Consider the following 21,458-nt stretch of genomic DNA (forward strand, 5'->3'; position numbering starts at 1 on the left):
TGACATACCATTGTCTTCCAATGAGCCGTTCACTACTCTTGTGGCACTGAGGGAATATTACACTGCTCTGTGGGGAGCAACTGTGAAGCTATATTTCTGTCACATCAAGCTTCAGTAGAAGAATAACGGAAATTTAGAAACCTAAACTTTCTACTTTGGTCACTGCTCAAAATGATCAAAAAACACATTAGCTACGTACTTATGTATGCATGTTTTATTTTTGGTAACGGTAAATGGATGGTTTGACAAGGAGACTCCAACGAAGTAAGGCATTGTAATGTCTCTCAATGCTCCGTTTGGTTTAGTGACGACCAGAAATATAAGATTATTACATTACCGATGGATGATCTGCTTGAAGTTAGAAGCCTAAAAGTAATCAATATTCAGTAAGATAATGCTTCATTAAAATATTTAAGATTCTAATTAGACCCGTCCTATAGTTAACGAAATACACTTGGCAAGTGATAGTATTATTTAATATTTTTCATATCGTATAGAAATGTTAGTTTCCTCTGAGATCGAACTCCAGAACTACCACAGAAAGTGATAGTTTGATTTATTTGAGCAACTGGTAGATTTTGTACTATTGATATAAATTTTGCTATATGTGCAGTTCTTCTAGAGTGCTGAATATGTGCGAAAGATAAGGATCGCAATCATTGAAATAAAATGAAATTTTCAGTTTTAACATCCGCTTTTATATCTGCGGACTATAGAAAACGGACATAGAAGCAAGTAAATGGTGGTAAAACGAGAGAAAAGAGGGGAAAACAAGAGAACAGCAAGGAACCCCACAGATACAATGATATCCGTAATAATCTCAGATATTCTGGGATTAAACCTAAGATTATATCTAGCATTCGTGTCATCCCAGCGTCATCTCAACCAGAAAAATAAAAGAAATGGAAAGATATGGCAGAAGCACATACATGAAAATTAAATTACGTGAAACTAACTTTTATCACTAAAGAATAAAAGATCGCAAGATAGTTCTCTGGAAAATTGATATGTGTATTTTAAGATTATTTTTGGATGTTTTATCACATCGTTTATTGTTAATTTTAAGCAAAAACATGATCTCTGTATGATCTTAAATACATAATGTTAAAGTCATCAAGTAATTTTAGCCCGTTACTTACGCCTATCATTGCACTACTGTACAGTGGAAGGCTTATCGTTTTCTGCGTGTGCCACATTTTTGGGGCTGAAGTATATTTAGTGTTCACGCCGTTCAGAACAGAACACACTGTGTAGATCGCGTTTATGGGCTTTTTGAGGTTGCAGGGCGTTATCAAAGACGTCATTAGCAACTATTCCCAAGTTCATGGGATGGAGGAATAAGGAAGAAGAAAAAAAGGAAAGAAACGCTCGACAAAAAGCCAGAGATCGTATGCATCCACAAGTAGCAGCAACAACAGAAAGAGCAAAAGGGAACCTCTGTTATTAAATGCACAACATCAGTAGCACAAGCAGCAGTTTTGCTTCAAGGTTGCGCCTATCTTCATTCAAATAAGCGAGAGAGACTGGGAGAGCTGTTGAAGGAGGGATGGGTATATATGGATCGAGGTTTCGAGGGCCGTGTGTTAGTTATCCACCTAGGGCTCGGTCGCTCTGCAGAGTGGCGAGAAATGAGATACAATCAGCTTGCACAGCAAATGGAGGTAAAATATCAAAGTTCCAAGATCACTAACAGGAGAAGTGTAGGATGTAGGGTAAGGTTGTACGATGGTTTTCTTCCTGTACATTTCATTCGACCTTTTCACACGCCTTCATGTTTGAGATAGAAATATAAAATATTACTTTTCTCAAATTGAAGTAGTAGTGTATAGTCGTTTAGAATTAAGAACTATTCTCAAACAAGAAAAATAAGCTTATGATTCGGAATGTTATTTGTTCATAACCAGTCCTTCCAAAATACATACATATAAAACCACGTTTAACAAACATTATCAAACTTTTTTTGAACTACTGTAATGTACTGCAAGCAACAAACTGTAATAAAACTGCAATCATGATTTTTCTTAAAAATAAATTATACATTGTTGTAGTATCGAATGGATGTAGGAATGGTACCCTGAAGTAAGAGACCCAGTAGCAGTAAGGAAAGATGCATGACTTGCTACTTGGGCAGGTGAAAAAAGTGTTGTTTTTTTAAGAACGGTGTCTTTATTTAAAAATAAAAATAAAAAATGCAGTTCAATGAACGTCGTTGGTATAGATTCCTAACAAACGATGAAACTCTAGTATCTCTACAATATTTCGTAATTGTATATCTGTTTCCACTTTGTCGCACTAATATCCGGCATATTTTGTCCCGTACATTTTCAAAGAGGTATCTTAGGGATGGTGAATATATCTATTTTTATGTTCACTCGCACATTATCATAGATCTTCTCATAGTAAGGCGGTTGAAAACTATCCTGAATATTACTATGCAGTGGCATAATGCAAATTACGCAGTTCATGCAAATTTTTAGATATATACAATGGTTACGGTGTTGATAGAATAAGCTTTTGGAATAGTATGACAATATTCACCGAAATAATGCCATAATGCACTAAAAATAAAGGATATCTCGAACGTGCTAACTTTCAAATAAAATACCGTTGACCATGAAACGTAAAATATCTACTAAAATTTGCGGGTTTCGAATGATAATGTAGGAAAAAGTTCAAGGAGAAATATTTTATGATCACTGTATTTATGAATTCGGCATATTCATAAATATGTGTATTTACCTGTATCTGTATTCGTAAGACAGTATGTTCACTGATGATTATTTGATTAAATTAAGGACATGTTAGAATGATATTAATGTCTGAAAATCTTGAGCAAAGTTAATGTTCTCGAGATTTCTTCCTTTACACTGAGAAAAATCCGTTATCCGGACAGCGGTATATTGTACAAATATACGGAATCCTCTTGCTTACTATAGAAATCAGTACGGAGCATACGTTATCCATACGCTACATAGGCACTAGCCTTAGATATTACTTCATGCCGTTGCAGAATGTCTGATATCTAACAGTCTCCTTATATAACATATATATGCATATGTATGTTACCTTCGTCAGCTATATGTTATATACGTCCATTTGTATGTGAGATCCTGACCGCTTGTATTGTTTCATAGGAAAGTACGTATAGATAGAACACTTATACAGAAAGTATTATAAAATATGCGTTTTGAGTTATACGTTTGCCGTACATTAAGTCCAAAAACTACAGGATTTACAAATGTAACATACATTTTTACGTACGCGACATACGACTTTTTGTCAGGGTAAGAATATATATACAGGAATCAATAATTAAGATTTTTTATGCAATATTTTCCTCTCTAATGACTTTTTAGTCATTGATAAATGTTTCATTGCCATAAAAGGCATTTATGAATGAATGAATATGCCTTAATGAGAACTTTAGCATCAAGGCTATTTGTCCCGTCACGTTTAATAATAGACGTCTGCTAAAAGCTATTTATAACACATGTAAGTAATGCATACGTTAATATGTATGTTCCAAACTAAGTATTTTGAAATAAAACAATTGGTATCGGTTCTTTTAATTTAAATTAAATAACCGAACTGTTTAATCTAGTAAATAAATAAAGCTTGTTAAAGATTGTTTTGTCTCCAAAATAATGTATCTTAAGAAGGCAAAATTACATTGCCGAAACTGTAACATCTATTAGTAATAACAAGTGTTTGATTTATTAAGATTTTATTGTTATTTAAACATTAATGCGTTTTTATTGAAGAAACACAAAACATAAGTATTTCTGCAAAACTTCTGTTCTCTTTCCTTTAAGGTTCTGCCCCACGTTATTCGTTTGTTGTCCATCTGCTATGTTGACCCTTTTTCTTCTTTACTGTTCTTTTTTTTTGTGATCAATGAAAACCAATCCGTGGAACTATTACAGCGCCCTGTGTTTCTCGTAGAGGTCGTAAAACTAAAGAATAGAACGGGAAGAAGAAGAGGAAAGTGATGCAGAACGTATAAATCTGTTTCATGGTAGCTGGAGAGTTTGTTTCTATCTTCAGGGACAACCAATGCCAGGGATTCAATTCTATGCGTGACTACATTCTCCATCCAGTTACACATTACTCAATAGCTGACATACATATTCCACCAAAGCTTATGTACGTGATGCATGATATTTATTGTATGATCATCGTGTATACATATAGATACTTATTGCGATTAGAAATAAAACACTCCGATGTATATAAATAAACACAATCAGACCTCATTATTCACAGGGTTTATGTTCAGTAAATACGGTTCGAATAAGGAAACTTTGAATAGGGAATGGGAAAAGTACGCGATTATAAGAATTATGTTCCAAATTTACGAGCTTACAAATCAATAATTATAAAATTATCCTTTTAATTAAAGTTTCTTAACAAAATAATCATAGTTATTTATCAGTCTTAGACCAGTGGTACAAAATAATTTAATAATTTGTACTTGTTTCACAGCTTTTAAAAGATGCTTAATGCAGACTGGCATTGGTTCAGTAGGTTTATAAATTTGAATCTTGAAATTCTCAATCAACTGAAAGAATACTTGCTGCCATTCGTTTTGTTCTGTAGTGATAAATGTTGAAACCGGAAATGGTTGACTTCTCTCCGTTCCGGTTTCAATAGAGGATTAACGCAGAAGGAAGAACTTATTCTTGAGACCCCGAATCTACTGCCAATAACCGCTTCTCGATGTTTTACTGGTTTCCCTCAATGGAAATCAGTATAGAAACCGAAAGTCTTAATAAATTTTAATCCCTTCTGGTTTAGGTGGAGTATTGCGGGTTGTACCGATATGCCCTCTTGGGACTCTGAACAGAAACGTTTGTCGCTATCTGTTATCATTTTCATTCTATAACGATAAACATTGAAACCGAAATTGGTTAATTTGAACCACTTCTTTTATCAACAGAGAAGAGATGGAACCTATTCTTTGGACGCTGAATCGATTGCGAAGGTAACACTACTCGATATATATTACATTGCATATTATCACACATGAAATTACACAGAAATATTCGAACCGTTACTTGAATTATTTGTCGGATGTAATTGTGTAAAATAAAACATGTGCTTCGTATTTTCCTTTAAAAAAAGAGTTGGGTGGGGCACAGACCCTTCCAAACTTTTGATTACGTATTATCAAAAGTGCTAATAAGTAAGTGCTAATAACAGTATGTCAGAAGTGCGTAAATGATATGGAGAATTGCAACGAAACTTTTATAGGGACAATACGCAAAAAATAAGCAAGCACATGTATTTTTAACTTGTGCGGGAAAACAATGTTAGGGCCAAGGCCTCTTCCGCAAAAAGTAAATATTACGGGAAGTACGAGAAGGAGTTGATCGAAGCGATTGAAATTGTATGTAGATATTGTATATGTAAAATAAGGCAATTCGTGTTTCCCAATTGTCCCCATCCGATTTGCTTCAAATTTGGCACACCAAGAGTAAACAGAAATTGAAACGTGTTTTTGTTTATGTGGTAAAATATTGTAAGTGTTAAAGGCGCCCCCTGAAATACTATAAAATACGCCATAGGTAGGAAACGGCTAGTGTTAAAAGAGTGAAATGTTGCCAATAGATAGATGAGCTAAAAGCAACAATCAATACAGTAAATTTCGAGTGTGTCCTGTTTTGTATCCTCAAAATTTCAAGATCAAAGACTGAACATTGCATACTCTACCGTGGTACAAACAGACAGACAAACGAGAAATTGCCACATAAACAAAAACACGTGTCGATTTATTTTCTGTTTACTTCTGATGTGTCAAATTTGAAGCAAATCGGATGGGGACAATTGGGAAACACGAATTGCCTTCTTTTACATATACAATATCTACATACAATTTAATTTGCTTCGATCCACTACTTCCTGCAAATCTACGATAATATTTACATCTTTCGGAGCAGACCTTGGCCCCAACACTGCTTCTCCACACAAACTATAAACACATATTTGCTTACTATTTGCATATTGTCCCTACAGAAAATTTCGTTGCAAATCTACATATCCTTTAGGCACTTCTGACATATACTTATGAGCACTTTTGATAATTCATAATCAAAGGTTTGGAAGGGTCTGTGCCCCACCCAACTCTTTTTTTCTTTAGGAAAATACGAAACACATATTGCCTCATTTTACATATACAATATCTGTGCACAATTAGATTCACTTCAGTCCACCTCTTCTTGCCTTTAGGGGTCAACTTTCACAATTTTGGATTGGTCTCTTTGCACTCTAAAAAGTTTTTTCTGCCAAAAATTAAAAAAAAAAACAATATTCATTTCCTTTTTGCGCATTGGCCGTGCACAAAGTTTCGTTGCAACTCTTCATGACCTTTAGGCACTTCTGACATTAGCAATTTTGATATTTCATGATCAAAGGTTTCGCGGAGTCCGTGCCCACTCAACCGTTATTTCGAGGAAAATATGAAACATATATTCTCTCATTTCGAGTCTAGAATATCTGTACACAATTTCGTTTGCTTCTGTCCACTTTTTGATTTTCGGGAGTCAATTTTCAAAATTTTGGGTGGAGGCTTTTGACCCCTAAAACCGTTTTTCCGCAGAAAATAAGAAAAACAAGTATTCATCTATTTTTTGCGAATTGTCCTTACACAAAGTTTCGTTGCAAATCTTCATGCCCTTTAGGCACTTCTGACATACAGTTATTAGCACTTTTGATATTTCATGATCTTTGCGTTTAATGTTCCACGATTATGCCTGCTAGGTTAAGAGTAACCATAATTAAAGCAAGTGAATTATGATGGACAAATTAGTGGAAGGAGAAAATGGGAGGAAATTGGAGTGTCCCGAGAAAACCCACGAGCACGATGTTGTCCACTTCAACTCCACTGTAACCCACTGCGACTCACCATAACCCTCTCCGACCCACTCTCATCTACCGACCGACTCTACTTACTGCATTGTAGACAGTATCTTCTGAACCGTATATTTTTTCATCCTCGACACTAGCCATAGGAACTAAATACATGTTTCTGATTGGTTGCAGTTTGCGATTGTCCAAACCTTCCAGTGTATGTATTGTGTATTATAGTAATAGAAGAAAATTGTCACTTTGTTAATTTTAAAGAAGAAAAAAATTGAAGAAGCAGCTCAGGTTAAATTAATATCATGGGAGTCAAGCTGGAACAAAACGCGCCCTGCGGAGCTTTTGACCGTTGTTACTACTACTACTACTGCCACTACTACTACTAGTACTTATACTATGGATTCGAGTAGGAAAACTGCACGTGTAACGTAACTAAGCCACTTTTTGACTAATATTTATCTTATTTTAATGAAAAAGCGTTATGGAAACAATAAAAAAATGAAATATAAGAATTAAAAAAGTTTCTCTGAGCCGGGTGTGAACCCATTAATCAGTTGTGCTAGCCCGTTCGGCCACGAAGAGTGACAATAGTAGGTGGTTTATTTGTGCTATATTTCTGATACATGGTGATAAACGGATAACTTCAACTAATCAGAACCGCGTATTTATCTCCTATTGCTAGGATCGAGCGTCCTTAAAAATATGCTTCTGAGCACTAGTGAATTTGCCACGTTTTACTTTCAGGGCATCCATTACACTTTATCTTTTTTATTTGTTTCTGTTTACTTATCTGAGAGGAGTATCTCTAAGTAAAAAAGAAGAACTTCAGGCATTTTTGGATATTGATATTTGTTATTGCAATAATAGCAATAAGACTTATAATACTACTACTTGTCTTTCAAGACACACAGCCTGTGAGATTTTAGAGGAGCTAACTACTGCAAACAATACATTTTTGAATTACTATAATAAATAAATTATTATGTAAAAATGGATATACCTTTGTGTGCCTGATCATCACGGCCAAATTGCAAAGCTAAATGAAATGACTTTTGATATATAGTTAGGTCTAAATCCAAACTGGGATGTTATCACATCACTTTCATTATAATAATATCTTAAGGGGATAGTTTGGATCCGAAGTTTTGCAAAAATGAATATCTCACAACCCGTTAAACTTACGGAGCTGAAATTCAGTATATTAACTCTTTATAGAAAATGAACAGAACGTCTCATGGCATTTTTTAAAAATTCTTCTCTATGATGGGGAGTGGCATTGTATGCAAAATTAGTAGTGGGTTGGTTTGTAAAAATAATCGAAAACGATCGACATTAGTTGAGAAACAAATTCACAAACAAATTGAGAAACAAAAAACATGCGCGTTCTACTATAATTATTGCTGAACCTTATGTTTACTATATAGAACGCTTAGGGCACAGGGCAATCAAGCATTAAAGTTGTGATAAAAATGACAAAATTTGTAATGTATGCTTAATTACACGAAAATTTTAAGTTTGGACTGTACCTTGTTCTGCTTACCTTGATTTGGGATTTTCAAATTTCATGAGTTTTTCCACTGAAAAGTATCGATAATTCAACCTGGAAATAATTATACCATGAAAATTTAATTGAAATTCATCGAATTTTGACCCATGTCAAACACTTTACCATTTTATATCGTAAAGGCCAGATCCATCGTTATTGCAACAGACCGGTACTTGATCGACTGACCGTAAAAATTCAAACTCCAATTAGTTAGAATTTCTCAACATTTTTATTACTAGTATAAACTCTTTAGTCAGTAGAGAAGAGGTTGTGTTTCATGTGTCAGAGTTGATAACGATGTGTTTTAGTAGGAGGTGGATCGGGGAGGGCCGGTGGGTGCTGGGTCAGAGTGGGCTATGGTGGATGGTGGGTCCGAGTGGGTCATGGTGAGTGGTTGGTCCAAGTGGGTCAGTTTGGATGGTGGGCCTCAGATAGTTCAGTGCTCGCTTTCCCTGTTCAATTCCCGGCGGGAAATCCTTTGAAATTGTATATGTCCTCGGTGTGTTTGTGTTCGTGTCCCTGTCGTTCAAGATTACTGGAAATAACTGTAAAGCGAGTATAGCCAACGTAAGTATAATAAAGAAAAGTTACGGAGATGCTTTCGGTGAATCAGAAAAAAAATGTGGTCTGAGACACTGTATGTCTAATTTTGTTTTTAAATTAAAATTTGAGGTCTCCCGACTATAGTATTTTATCATGACCGAAATCTTTGCGTTTCGTCGTTATCGTAAACGTGTGCAATTTCCTACATACACTAGTGTTTTTCTCTTAGTTAACAGTACAGTCTTAGCGTAGTGACGTGAGCATTCGTTTCGTAATTCAGGGGTCCCGGGTTCGATTCTCGATGCTTTAAATTGTTTTTATTAACTACAATATTCATACATCTGATGAGTAATAAAATGAAAAATACTCAATTTCTTTCGCTCTTATAAGTTAGAGTGGAGACGGCTTTCTTCACACGGGAAATACCAGCAAAATGATGTAACATGTCTGTCTACAACCTTGATTCCTACTGTATGAAAACATAACTTGTTTAGCAAACAATTCATGAATACCACCCTAAGAGTCATGCCTAGGGTTTAGTATGAGTCATAAATGTCTCTCAAATGATATTGTTTCCGAGTAATTATTCCACTATTACTCCTACTGCTAGAAATAATATTTTTGTTCGCCATTTCTAACACGTTCCATATATTCGTTGAATCAAAATTTGTAAATATGAACTATTCTTTTTATATTGATATGTATATTTTGTTAAAATATCAATATAAAGCATACATAATCCAAAGTGTTTTATCAATAGAAAACGTGTTACTATGTATCGTGATGAAGACAAATCTTATTTTTTTCTATTTAGGCATCCGAAGTTTTGATATTAACATTGTCCAGGAGTTGATACCTTCTTTCTCCCCTCTCGTTTGCTTTCGGACACTAATCTCTCAAAAGTATCTCTTATCCTTTCTTTTTCTTTTTCTATCAACATCAGTATGCTTATTTACATTGCAATAGGACGTAATATTGAGGTCTTAAATTTTCAGTAATAATAATAATAATAATAGTAATAATAATAATAATTATTATTATTATTATTATTATTATTATTATTATTATTATTATTATTATTATTTTAATGGTATTAAAATCTATAAAGTTGCCCTAAAATTAGGAAAAGCTTACAAATAAGTCGGGATTTCGGGAGGGTGTCTGGACCTCCAGGACACATCTCTACAACTACCAAAATTTTAAACGAAAGCGTTCCACTGAAGTTTGATGTAGAAAGTATTCTACCGTACGTTTTCAGGAAAATAACTGTAATAAAAATAACTGAATATCACCGAACAGTGAGGCATATAATAAACTAACTTTTAGGATATGCAGAAGTAATTATAAAAGCTTTGCTACAAAAATACCTACACATACCATAATAAATTCAATGAGCTCCGAAATACAAAGTAACAAAATAGCGTATAAAATTCAGTCTACAAAGCAATTGTTACTTAAAGAGACGACATGCACTATTTCGAGAATCGAGATGAAACGAGAAATGTCTACGATACTTTTGGTCTCGTCTCGATTTCCATCTCAAAAGCGAGACGATAATTTGAGTTAGCCTTGTCCCGTCTTGATTGTAAAATGTTAACTCCCGTCTCAATTTTGTTTGTTTTGTTTCAGAAACGAGATGAGAAATTCCTCTTCTCGTGAGCAACACTAAACAAAACCCAAATATTCTTGCCAAATGTTACATTTCTTGTTGGAATGTTATGCTCTGAGCCATAATAAGCTCATAAATTTAAATTTCTATAAAATAATAATTATTATTACTTGTTTGTTATTATTATTACTATTCCTGAAGATTTGATAGTTCAAGTATTGAAACATCCGAGTATTCAAATACTTGCAGATAATAAAACGTGTGCCGTCGCCAATCAATCGCCACCAAAAATTGTAAAAGAACAAGTACTGGTCGCTCGTGGATCCGATTCGATTCGACTACCTTCAGATTACTGGTCGAGCGCCCTGACCACTGAACCGCGATAACTACGCAGCAATTGATTCATCTTTAGTTTGTTTACGAGTATAGGTTAATACACACGCCGAATTTGATTAAAAATAAAGGAGTTTTGCATTTTGTTTTTAAAATCTGTAATGTTGATAATATGATGAATACTGTGATATAATGCCCTCCGAGTCCTCAATTACATATTTCTGTGTTTTGACAATCAATCTGGCTATTAACCAGATACTGTTTTGAGCGAATAGAGAAGGCTTTTATTTAGGCGAGCCGGAAGAAGTAACACTTTAGATGAGTGGTTAGCTTTGTAGTTTAGTAATTCGGCAATCTGCATTCGAGTCTCGCCTTCGCCGTTTACACTTTTTGAAATGTTTCATTTACAAAACTGAGCTCCAGTTGGATGCTGTTAAATGAAAGGTAATCTCCAGTCGAGAAATTCGGTGATGATGTAATCGTGGAAATAAAGGAAGAAAATGAATGGAGAAAACGAGTTACACAGCTAATTCTGTTCATTATTATATTAACCGTTCATTTCGTGTATTTTTAAATTATTGTATATTGACACTATATTCTTCTCTTTTCGCCTTGTGTCTGAACGTGTAAATTTGGACAAATATTAAACAAATCACGAATCCTCAGTTATATTTGCAACCTAAGGGGAAATACGCTTAGTACGGATAAGTTCTCCAACTCGTTTAAGTGTTATTGAATTTTGGATTTTTAATATTTACAAATAAATTACTGCGTAACAATATATAGCATTTTCAATTCATTAATGAATAATGAAAACAGACAAGTTCTTCTTTCGAAGTAACATTACGTATCAATCATTGGCGCCGGAACCTAGGAGCTCAGGCCCTGTTAGACCCCCAAAATTTTCATTAGGGGCTGAGTTCTTCCCCTGAATGATCAATCCATACTTTAATTGATTTGCAGGTATTACTACTGTTAATAGTTTTAAAACTCAGCGAAAGGCTTTGTGTTTACTTAAAAATAATAAACTAATACATATAAGCATAATCTATCCGTATATTATTTGATACTTCTATATGTATAGTCATTTGAAGTAAGTTAACTTGTTTATATAATCCCTCATTTGAGTTAATTATAAAATTATTAAAGTTCCCCGACTGTTATCTTCTCATGGGCGCCTCTGGTGTCCGTATATTTTTTCTAGTACTGTGCTCTGTACTGTGAGTACAAGTATGCAAAGACACCCTTTTGTCATTTCGTCAGGCAGCGTTTTCCCTCACTCCTGCACAAAAACACTCTTTACGATTTGTTCTTTTAACAGATGGAGGCAACTTCATGCTGCTGTTTTAGCTCCTCTACCAGGCGTAATTAATCTTGGAGCGGGCGTTAGTTGGGTTACCTAACTCACGGATTTTTTACCTCAAGAATTTCTGTGGTTCACTGTACAATGATGTAATCACTATGCAAACAGTTCTATGATCTAATTAACAGTGTTTCTGATCTGGTGAAGTCCCCATAGTTTGCAAACTGATTTGGTGATTGATATCACTGAAAATTTGAAAAAAAAAGAACTACTTTGGAAAAACATCTAAATATAATTGCAGTCTATTGTTTTCAGCTGCTAGTAACAAGATATTTTTTCCGGATGGATATGAATGTACTTCTTGCCCCTGAATAATGTCAACAGCAAACAATATAGGTTAATCGTAAGCCTTAAAAGATTCTATATTTCGTTATGCTTGGAAATATTTTTCCAAATTTATCATTAAATACGCTCTTTGGGATTTTTTGTTCATAATTTTACCTCTGTTCCTAGACTGATTGCGACTCAAAGCAGCAGAAACTATAGTGAGACTCAAAGGAAATATTTGTCGTATGCATTAGAATCAAATTTTTTACACGAAACGTATCATATACAAGTATAACAGCTTCTTCTACACCTCTTATCCGTGACCAATTTTTGTCTCACATAACGTTAATAATCCAAAGTTAAAAGTGTATATATATATATATATATATATATATATATATATATATATATATATATATATATATATATATATATATATATATATATATATGTGTGTGTGTGTGTGTGTGTGTGTGTGTGTGTGTAAATCTGTTAATCTTCAGCAAAAACATTTCTTTAAACACAATTAAAGTTGATTGAATTTCAACTTCAAAGAAAAAGTTTATTTTTAAAGATTGGAAAAGCGTTTATGACAAGTTTGATTTAAATTAGATAAATTTTACGAATGTTATCATTAAGCTTTGGTGCGAGCAATCCCAGATTTGATTTCTAGTGGAAACACTCAATCAGAAATATCTATTTTTTTAGGCCAGCCATTCTGAGTGAAGATTTGTCTTATTCACACCAAATAAACGTCGGGATGATAAATAACAGAAAGGTCACAGATCGATACATTCCTTCCTTACTTCTCCGGATATGTAATCGCGGAGGACATCATCCCTCATACGTGGCGAGCTAACATGGTCCTAGAAGCCCTGAAATAAATACAATTCCTAATATCTAACGAATGCTATTGTAGAAAAGACAGACAGACATACAGGCGGAGAGACACACATGTAGCAATACTTCTTAAATCGAAAAGTAGAAGCTCGCTAACACTCATTTTCGATAACTGCACCAAATATCAACAAAATATTCCAAGCAGGAAGGGAAAATTCGATCGAAAAATTTGAAAGTGTTGGAAATAAAAATTCTTTCGTTTTACTTGTTCTTTAACTTTTTTTCCTTTTTTGATCAAAAATGACAAGATAAATAACACTTACAAAAGAAACGTGAGAGCCCGAATCATCCAACATAAGAGTTTCTGTCATCTTTGATATCACAAATTGCGATAATTCACTCCAGATGTCATTTTTGATGATGAGACAAACATTAAAGCCTCAGTCTTTAACCATTTTATTTCCTGCTTCTTTTTTAAGTCAATTGATTAGATAGGCTTTCAACACTCAATGGGAGGACATTTATTTGCTTTCCAACAGAATACACATTCTGATAGAATATTATCTAGGCAAGTTGGTATGTGTATTTAATTATTTCCTTTTTTCATTTTAGAAACTCAATTGCTTACTAAAATCATGAAAATGAAAATGTAATACGTCGTAAAGCATGTATGACTGATTCAAATGGTGAATCTGGTAAAGAATGTGTTTGTGTAGCATTTAATTATAATTATAATACTTTGAACAAGGGAGCGAATTGTTTTATCAATTCAATATTTTCATCGCCTTACCTCACCAATTTCAATCCAAATTAACAGTCTTAAAAATAAGTTTTAAAATAACGTTACCATAAAGCATACTTTTTTAAACCAAGAAGGAAGGATGAGATTCACTCCTACACAATTTACTGGTTTGAATTCTAAATGGTAAGAATCTTGAAAAGCATGAAGGGGAAGAAGGTTAAGTTACTCTCTATTATTCTCAGATGTTTGGCGCCTAACCGCATAAAAATCAAATATATTCACAGCGCCATCCCCTGGGTTCTGACAAAATAAACATTAAACAATTCCCTTCAGTCTGATCTACATATAAACAAGTACCAATTATCTGCTTTGAATATGCCTAGCTCATATCCCTTACTTAACTTCTTTATTTGCTCGTGTCTATGATACCTTGATACAGCTCTACCGTACATCCCATTCCTTGTACTATTTTAGTACATCTATAAACCAACTCTACTCTGAACACTACCCCTTACCAAAACCTTTATACATTTCATAAGTTCAAAAATTCTTGAACAAACAGAGATTCTATCTAACAACAGATATCCCCTAAAGCAGACTATACTTTATTGTAAACTTTTTACCCACTAACTCCATTCCTGTATTCTCCTTCTTTCTATACTTCTTTCCACCAACTTTCATTTCTCCTCCTCTCTCCGTTTGACTAAATTTTCACTTATACATTAATTCTTTAGTTTATTTTAATTCTACTTACTTTTCTTCACTTCTGCTACTAACTTTTTAAATAAAATATCTCGTACTTGAGGTCTAATAATTTGTTGGGTAATATGTTCTTTCAGCTCATCAAACTTTCTATCTGCAAACTTCTACAACTTACACTCTCTATGTGCTTTATCTTCCCTACACTTTTCATAATATGTTTGTGCACAAAGAAATTATTATTCTGCCTTTCCTTTTCTTACTTCTTTGTAGATTCTTCCTGCTCGAACTCGACTTATTTATTTAGTTTTCTTCCTCATTTACCTAATCTCTTCTCTATTACCACTTTCTGTTCTGATGAGTGTCTTGCTTGTTGGTATCGTCTCTTGGCAATTTGGACTATCCCTCTCTCTCTCTCTCCTGAAGAAATTCTACCCTCTTTTATTTGACTGAATTTTTCTAAACTACTGGATCAAAAAAGCGTTCATTCCGGTATTTCATTCATAATCCTCTAGTTTGTGAGATAGTTCTCCCTCCATGTGATCCGACTGGACTAATTTCGCTTAGGCGCATACTTTATCGACCTGTACTGATTTATCATGCCTATTAAGATCTCCTGTTTTCAACACTCACCTTTTACATTGCTACTATTTTTCTACTTTCTAGTTCCATAATTATAGCATTATTTCCCTCATGTAGAACATTTTACTATATATGTTGTAGCCTCACTTCTTATACTGTCATGCCATTCGTGTAATAGTGTTTGTAAATTCTGCATGTTAATGTCAACGTGTAGGAAATTTGTAAGTTATTTCTTTGAGTCGAATTATATTTCCTCAGATGATAATTTGAAACATCTTATCAAAATGTCAACAGCTTCTTGAAAGCTACGTAAAATTTTGGGTATCAATAGCTGAGGAGGAATGGTCTGCCCGTGACGGTAAAAACAAGCTGGTCCCGTAACGCATGATGGCAGCATTTGTTGAAAGTTCACGAAATGTTCTATTTAACCGTATGACAACATTCATTATAGATAGATGTGCTTTCAGCTATAGCATATGGAACTTGCGTCATCCAGAAATTTCGTGTGTCTTCCTCACAATGACACTTCACTAGTGTTTTCAATTCATCAAATATTTTCCTAGAAAGAATTCTAGTCAATATAAAATGGAATGAAATCTTTAAGTTTTACGTCCCACGGTTATGCCGGTTAGGCTAAAGGAGACGGTGATAATGAGTAATGAATGAAATGGTGGAATGAAGAAAGTGGGAGGAAACGGGAGAACCCCGACAAAACCCACGCACACGGTGTTTGTCCACCACAAACTTCACTTGGCGGGGGCTGGAAACTAGTCAATATATATTCAATAAATCACATATGCTGCTGCTTCTTCTACAGCCAATACAGTAGCTACTTTCCTTTCTCGCTTTTCAGCCGCTAAGCACAGCTAGTCAAACTTCTCTAAAGGTATTCATGACATTCTAATAGAAATAGGAAAAATACAATGCTATTTAGAGAAGTTTGACTAGTTGTGATTAGCGGCTGAAATCCGGAGAGAAAGAAAAGTACCTACTTTATTGGCTGTGGTAGAAGCAGCAGCACATGTGAGTTAAGGAATATATATTGACTAGAATTCCTTCTAGGAAAATATTTGATGAATTGAAAACACTAATGAAAGCACATTGTGAGGAAGACAGACGAAATTACTGGGTGACGCAAGTTCCATATGCTATAGCTGACCACACTATTTGTTGGGAATTCTAAATTTAACTAGAAAGAATAATTCTATGAGGGTCCTACATACTAAATAATGAAAACCACATTATTATAAACCAATACAAATAATGTCCTACGAATAAGCCTAACTCATACAACTTTTCAAACATAACGTCTGTACTTATCTGTAACTACCTTAATATAGCTCTACTATACATCCTATTTTCTTGTTATTCTATTGTAACACAACTATAGAACCAACTCCTGCTCTGAACACAAACTACTATCAAGAACTATATACTTCTTACAAGTTTAACATCTGATTTCAAGAAACATAGATTCTACTTAACAACATATATCTTCTCAAGTAGGTTACTTTTTATTGAACAGTTTCTGCCCACTAACCCCATTCCAATATCATGCCAATCTCGAGCTTTACAGTGATAATATTAAGTATCATGCCCATATATCCATTCAAGAAATACAGCAATATTTTGCATTCTTAATATAATTTACAGAAATAATATTTACCGAAAATTGGCAACACTGTTTATTGTGGATATCTCTGGAAGGGTAACATGGCGAAGTTGTAGTATCACTAAAGCTGAAAAAGGACAGTGATAATGTAAAGTTAAATGAAATAATACCAAATATTTTTAAACAAACTTTTGCTGTTTACTACAATTTTCAGATTGAACTGTTCAGGGATAAACGTAGCTATGCTCAAATCCGTTCGTTTGAGTACAGAAACACAGGACTACTTCTCAAACGGCCAATTCTTTGAGAATGAAAATATTTTCACCTGTCATAAAAGGAATCACAGACGAAGCAGTCCCATCTTCATAGATTCTGTTCCGGAGTCCGGACAAAGTTCAACCCAGATATGAAGTATTCCGTTCTTAATGGAACAAGATAAATATACGTTGTATGTGTAATTTAAAATTCTCACCTATCCTGATTATAACTAGTGTTTTGTTCTTTCTATGAAAAAAGAAGTAGAAGCAGGCGTATAATATATTCAGAATGTTATGAGAATGAACAGTTTCTGCCATGTTTCTAACTTTGTGTATTCATTTGCTTTATGTCTTCTCCAGATCGCTGCGGCTGCCATTGCTTCTGACTGAGAAGTGTAACTTTGTACCTATTAAGGACAATTATACTACGCTAGTGTTCTTCAAAAGATTTTGTTATTTTAACAGTTCTATTAGTATCTCTTGTTTTAATTTAAATTTCCCTCCATTTGGCAATTCTTCTAGAATTAATAATAATAATTCACAAATAAAACTCCTCTAGAATACAGGTTTCAATATTGACTTCTTTTAATTATATATATATATATATATATATATATATATATATATATATATATATATATATATATATATATATATATATATATATATATAATATTTTCTAGTAAATTTTAAGATATTGATACAGTCATTGAGATGAATTACATAAATCAAACTTTTCGTGTTGGATTCGTCCGCTATTTATGTGGTGTCTTTCGATATCGAACAGTTAACATTAAATTTGATCAAATTCAGAATATTAAACTGTTTCCGTAAGTAACTTTTGTATTTATTTTTATTTTAATGAAATGAATCAAATTTAATTTAATTTGAAACTTTCGTTTTTATTTACGGTGTTATCCCCTGTCGCTTAGCTTTCTTTCTATTGCGTCTCTTACTATCGTAATATATTAGTATCGTAATATATATTATGAGTGTTTCTGCTTATTAATTACACACACACAAACACACACTACATACATATATATCAATAATTTATATATTGGAACTCTGATGATGAACGCAAAAAAAACTTTGAAACGTCAGTTAAAATAAATAAATAAATATAACAAGGAGGGACCATCAAAATTTTAATTTACGATTAGTTAAGTATAAGTCTAATGCATGATAAGATAATATAGTCACTGAAGGAAAGTCATTGATATCCATGTGAAAGAATTCGATATAAACCTAATATTTCATTACACATTACCTTTTTTTCTATCCTGGGTATGAGTAAAGTGTGAGTACCCGTATTCCTGGGGGAAATTTGCAATTGTTTCAACATTCTAATGAATGCTTCATTACTAGAGAAACAAGATAATCTTATCCTGTGGATTTTTCTTGTCTCACGTTACTCCACTCTTATTCATGGTACATTTTTAAAGAACGAATTTATAGTGTTTATATTTCCCATAATACATCACGTAATCCTACTCACAACCCACATCAAAGTATTTTACATTCAGTAATTCGAAGTACAATTGTGACATGTTCGAAACAGCGTAGATTCAAAATAGTTTTTGGAGATAAAAGGTATACATCTGGGGCATGTATTGATAATTTGATTATTTGTGTAGGTAAGGCATCTGTACAGTCGCCTGCAAAAGTGCCAGATATCGCCTATAACAAAACTGTAGTTCTGTATATGAACCCATTAAATATAATGTTGAAAACCTGAAGGCAAATCAAAGCAAATACAATATTTACATTTATTATGATTGTAACTTTAGCTTCCTACGATATATTAATGCATATGTTTAGGTCAATCATATGTCAGCAAATGTTAGATGTCAGCAAATTTAAAATAGTATTTTTAAAGGTATGCTCTATATAAAACCATATAATCAAAACAGAATAAAAGGTAAAAACAATGATTGAGAATACTGGATTCATGCACAGTGCAACATAACTTCTTTTTGTAAACAACCACGAAATACAGTCAACTTTATAGCTCGACCTTTGTTCTTATTACTCGATACGGTACAATATTCTATAGTGCTGCAAATACCCATCGAATTATTCCTTGCAAATGAGTATTGCCGCCCCAAATGTTGTTTTAAAAATCTCATACCTATCAACACTCGCTGAATCGGAGATGTAACTATATTTATATACCAATAACTATAAATATTTATTTATTTATTTATTTATGTTTTGCATTTCTCGGAATATTTTCAGACCTTAATAAGTGTAAAGACTAGCAAGTACGTAGTTTATGGAATACAGAAGTAGAAAAAAAAGCAGTTTTCAATTTCATAAACTATCAAAACTAAAAAGAATAAATGTAATAATTCTGGATGTTAATTTCCGATCGTTGTAAGTTGTGAAATGTGATTCAGCATTGAAAGCTAATAGAAAGTTACAGCATAGGGCTATTAAAAGGAGAAAGCAATTTAATTACAAACATAATAATAAATATATGTATTTTTCATAAGATATATGTGTCTTTTTTTCCTATACATGTTTCCTAATGTTCATCATTCTCCTAATTAATACGGAAATTGTCATCATAATTTATTTATGTGACCTGAGCAAGAGTCAATTTCTTTACGTGCTAACAATATTTTGGATATTAAAATAACATTAGATTAGACAATTGTTTTAAGAATTTGGTAATAAATTTGTAAATTTAACCTTTTCTTTTTAGTATTCGTTCACTTGACGACTAAACAAATTAGAATCATCTCAACTGCTTGGCATTTTACATTATTTCTGGAATGAAAATATTTCAAATAAACATTATCGTCTTGGTTTAGTAGCTATTAATATACTTCAAGATCGAACTATAATCTTAATAATCAAAATGCACATACAAAGTAAAGAATTATTTAAACAAATAACGTTAAAGTTATAAAGATAAGATAACAATCACAAAAATATGATAAAGATAATAAAAATAAAATTTTCTTCAAATATTACACGCTCATTTTACTTGCAATATTTAAAGTAAAGAAATGTATTAAAATCTTTTGATATACCGTACATAAATTCGCATACTACACTAGTTGGAAAGTTTCTGCTATAAAAGTAACCAAGAAAGTTCTGTCGTTTTTTCACCCATCACCTTCGAACATCAATATGCCAGTTACGACGTACCTGGAAGATCACAAATAATCCCCTTCAGCATCGACGACCTTCTGCCAACGTTCTGAAAGGTCATGGATTCAATCGCGGTACAACTTGGTGGGCTGTGAAGCGAAGAAAGTATCAAGTGCATCTTGCACGTCAACTAGGGATTTGATCTAGCGTCCAAGGAATGAATAATCGGACGCTGCAATGTCCGGTGAGTATGGCGGATGCAATAGTGTTCCCTATCCAGGAAAGAGCAGTCTTATTTAAAAGTTAGTTGACACCACTTCCGGGTCAAATTAAATGAATAAAAGAAGTTAAAATTCATTAAATTCTGGTAATATAGACAGATAATTATATAAGAATACATGCTTTTTCAATCTAAAAATATTTCAGTATGAAGTGAATTTTAATAATTTTCTTTAAACTAATGGCTAATAGAAGACTTTTATATCCATATTCTTATACATATCCTGTATAAGTAGTGTACAATACATATCCTGTACATGTAAAAGGACATGTACAGATGTGAGGAATAGCAAGGATATGCATGCTCATATGTGAATGATACGCTGTGTAGAGAGCGCAGGTTCAGCTAGTATAAATAAATAAGCAAATGAAGTTCTTACTACATTTCAATGTAGCAAATAGAATTTACCAGGAGTTTTGATTGCATGCTTAATTTTCCTGTATTTGTTATACAAACAATACATGTGTAAGACACATTGTACACTAGCAGAGAGATTTTAATGTAGTTGTAAGAGAGAAAGGGAGAAAAAGAGACGCGCAATGGAAATTATTAGGTGAATCGTCCCTCTGTGTGTGCAGTTTTCCTTTTTTGCTTTCATCTTTTTTATTACGTTTTACGTTGTCTGCGGAAGCCCATAAACCTTCTGCATTTACATGCGTTTTTGGCTTCATTCGCTGTTGAATGAAGGATCTAACGAATAAAATGCTTATTTAGAAACCTTTAAATTTTTCCAAATGGTGTTCGTTTTCGCAGTCGGATGTCACCTGTTAGGATTTATGTTACCACTCGAAAGAAGAATGATTTATACTGTCATTGCCTTGTGCTATA

General features: G+C 33.3%; 1 protein-coding gene across 1 annotated transcript in view; it reads right to left on the reverse strand.

Moving 5' to 3' along the window:
- LOC145675132 (inactive dipeptidyl peptidase 10) overlaps positions 1 to 21,458 on the reverse strand; it is a 528,307-nt gene that overhangs the window by 280,623 nt on the left and 226,226 nt on the right. The window lies entirely within an intron of this gene.

Source organism: Thermobia domestica, chromosome 2 (assembly GCF_964235325.1).
Source record: "Thermobia domestica chromosome 2, izTheDome1.hap1.1, whole genome shotgun sequence".
Taxonomy (NCBI): domain Eukaryota; kingdom Metazoa; phylum Arthropoda; class Insecta; order Zygentoma; family Lepismatidae; genus Thermobia; species Thermobia domestica.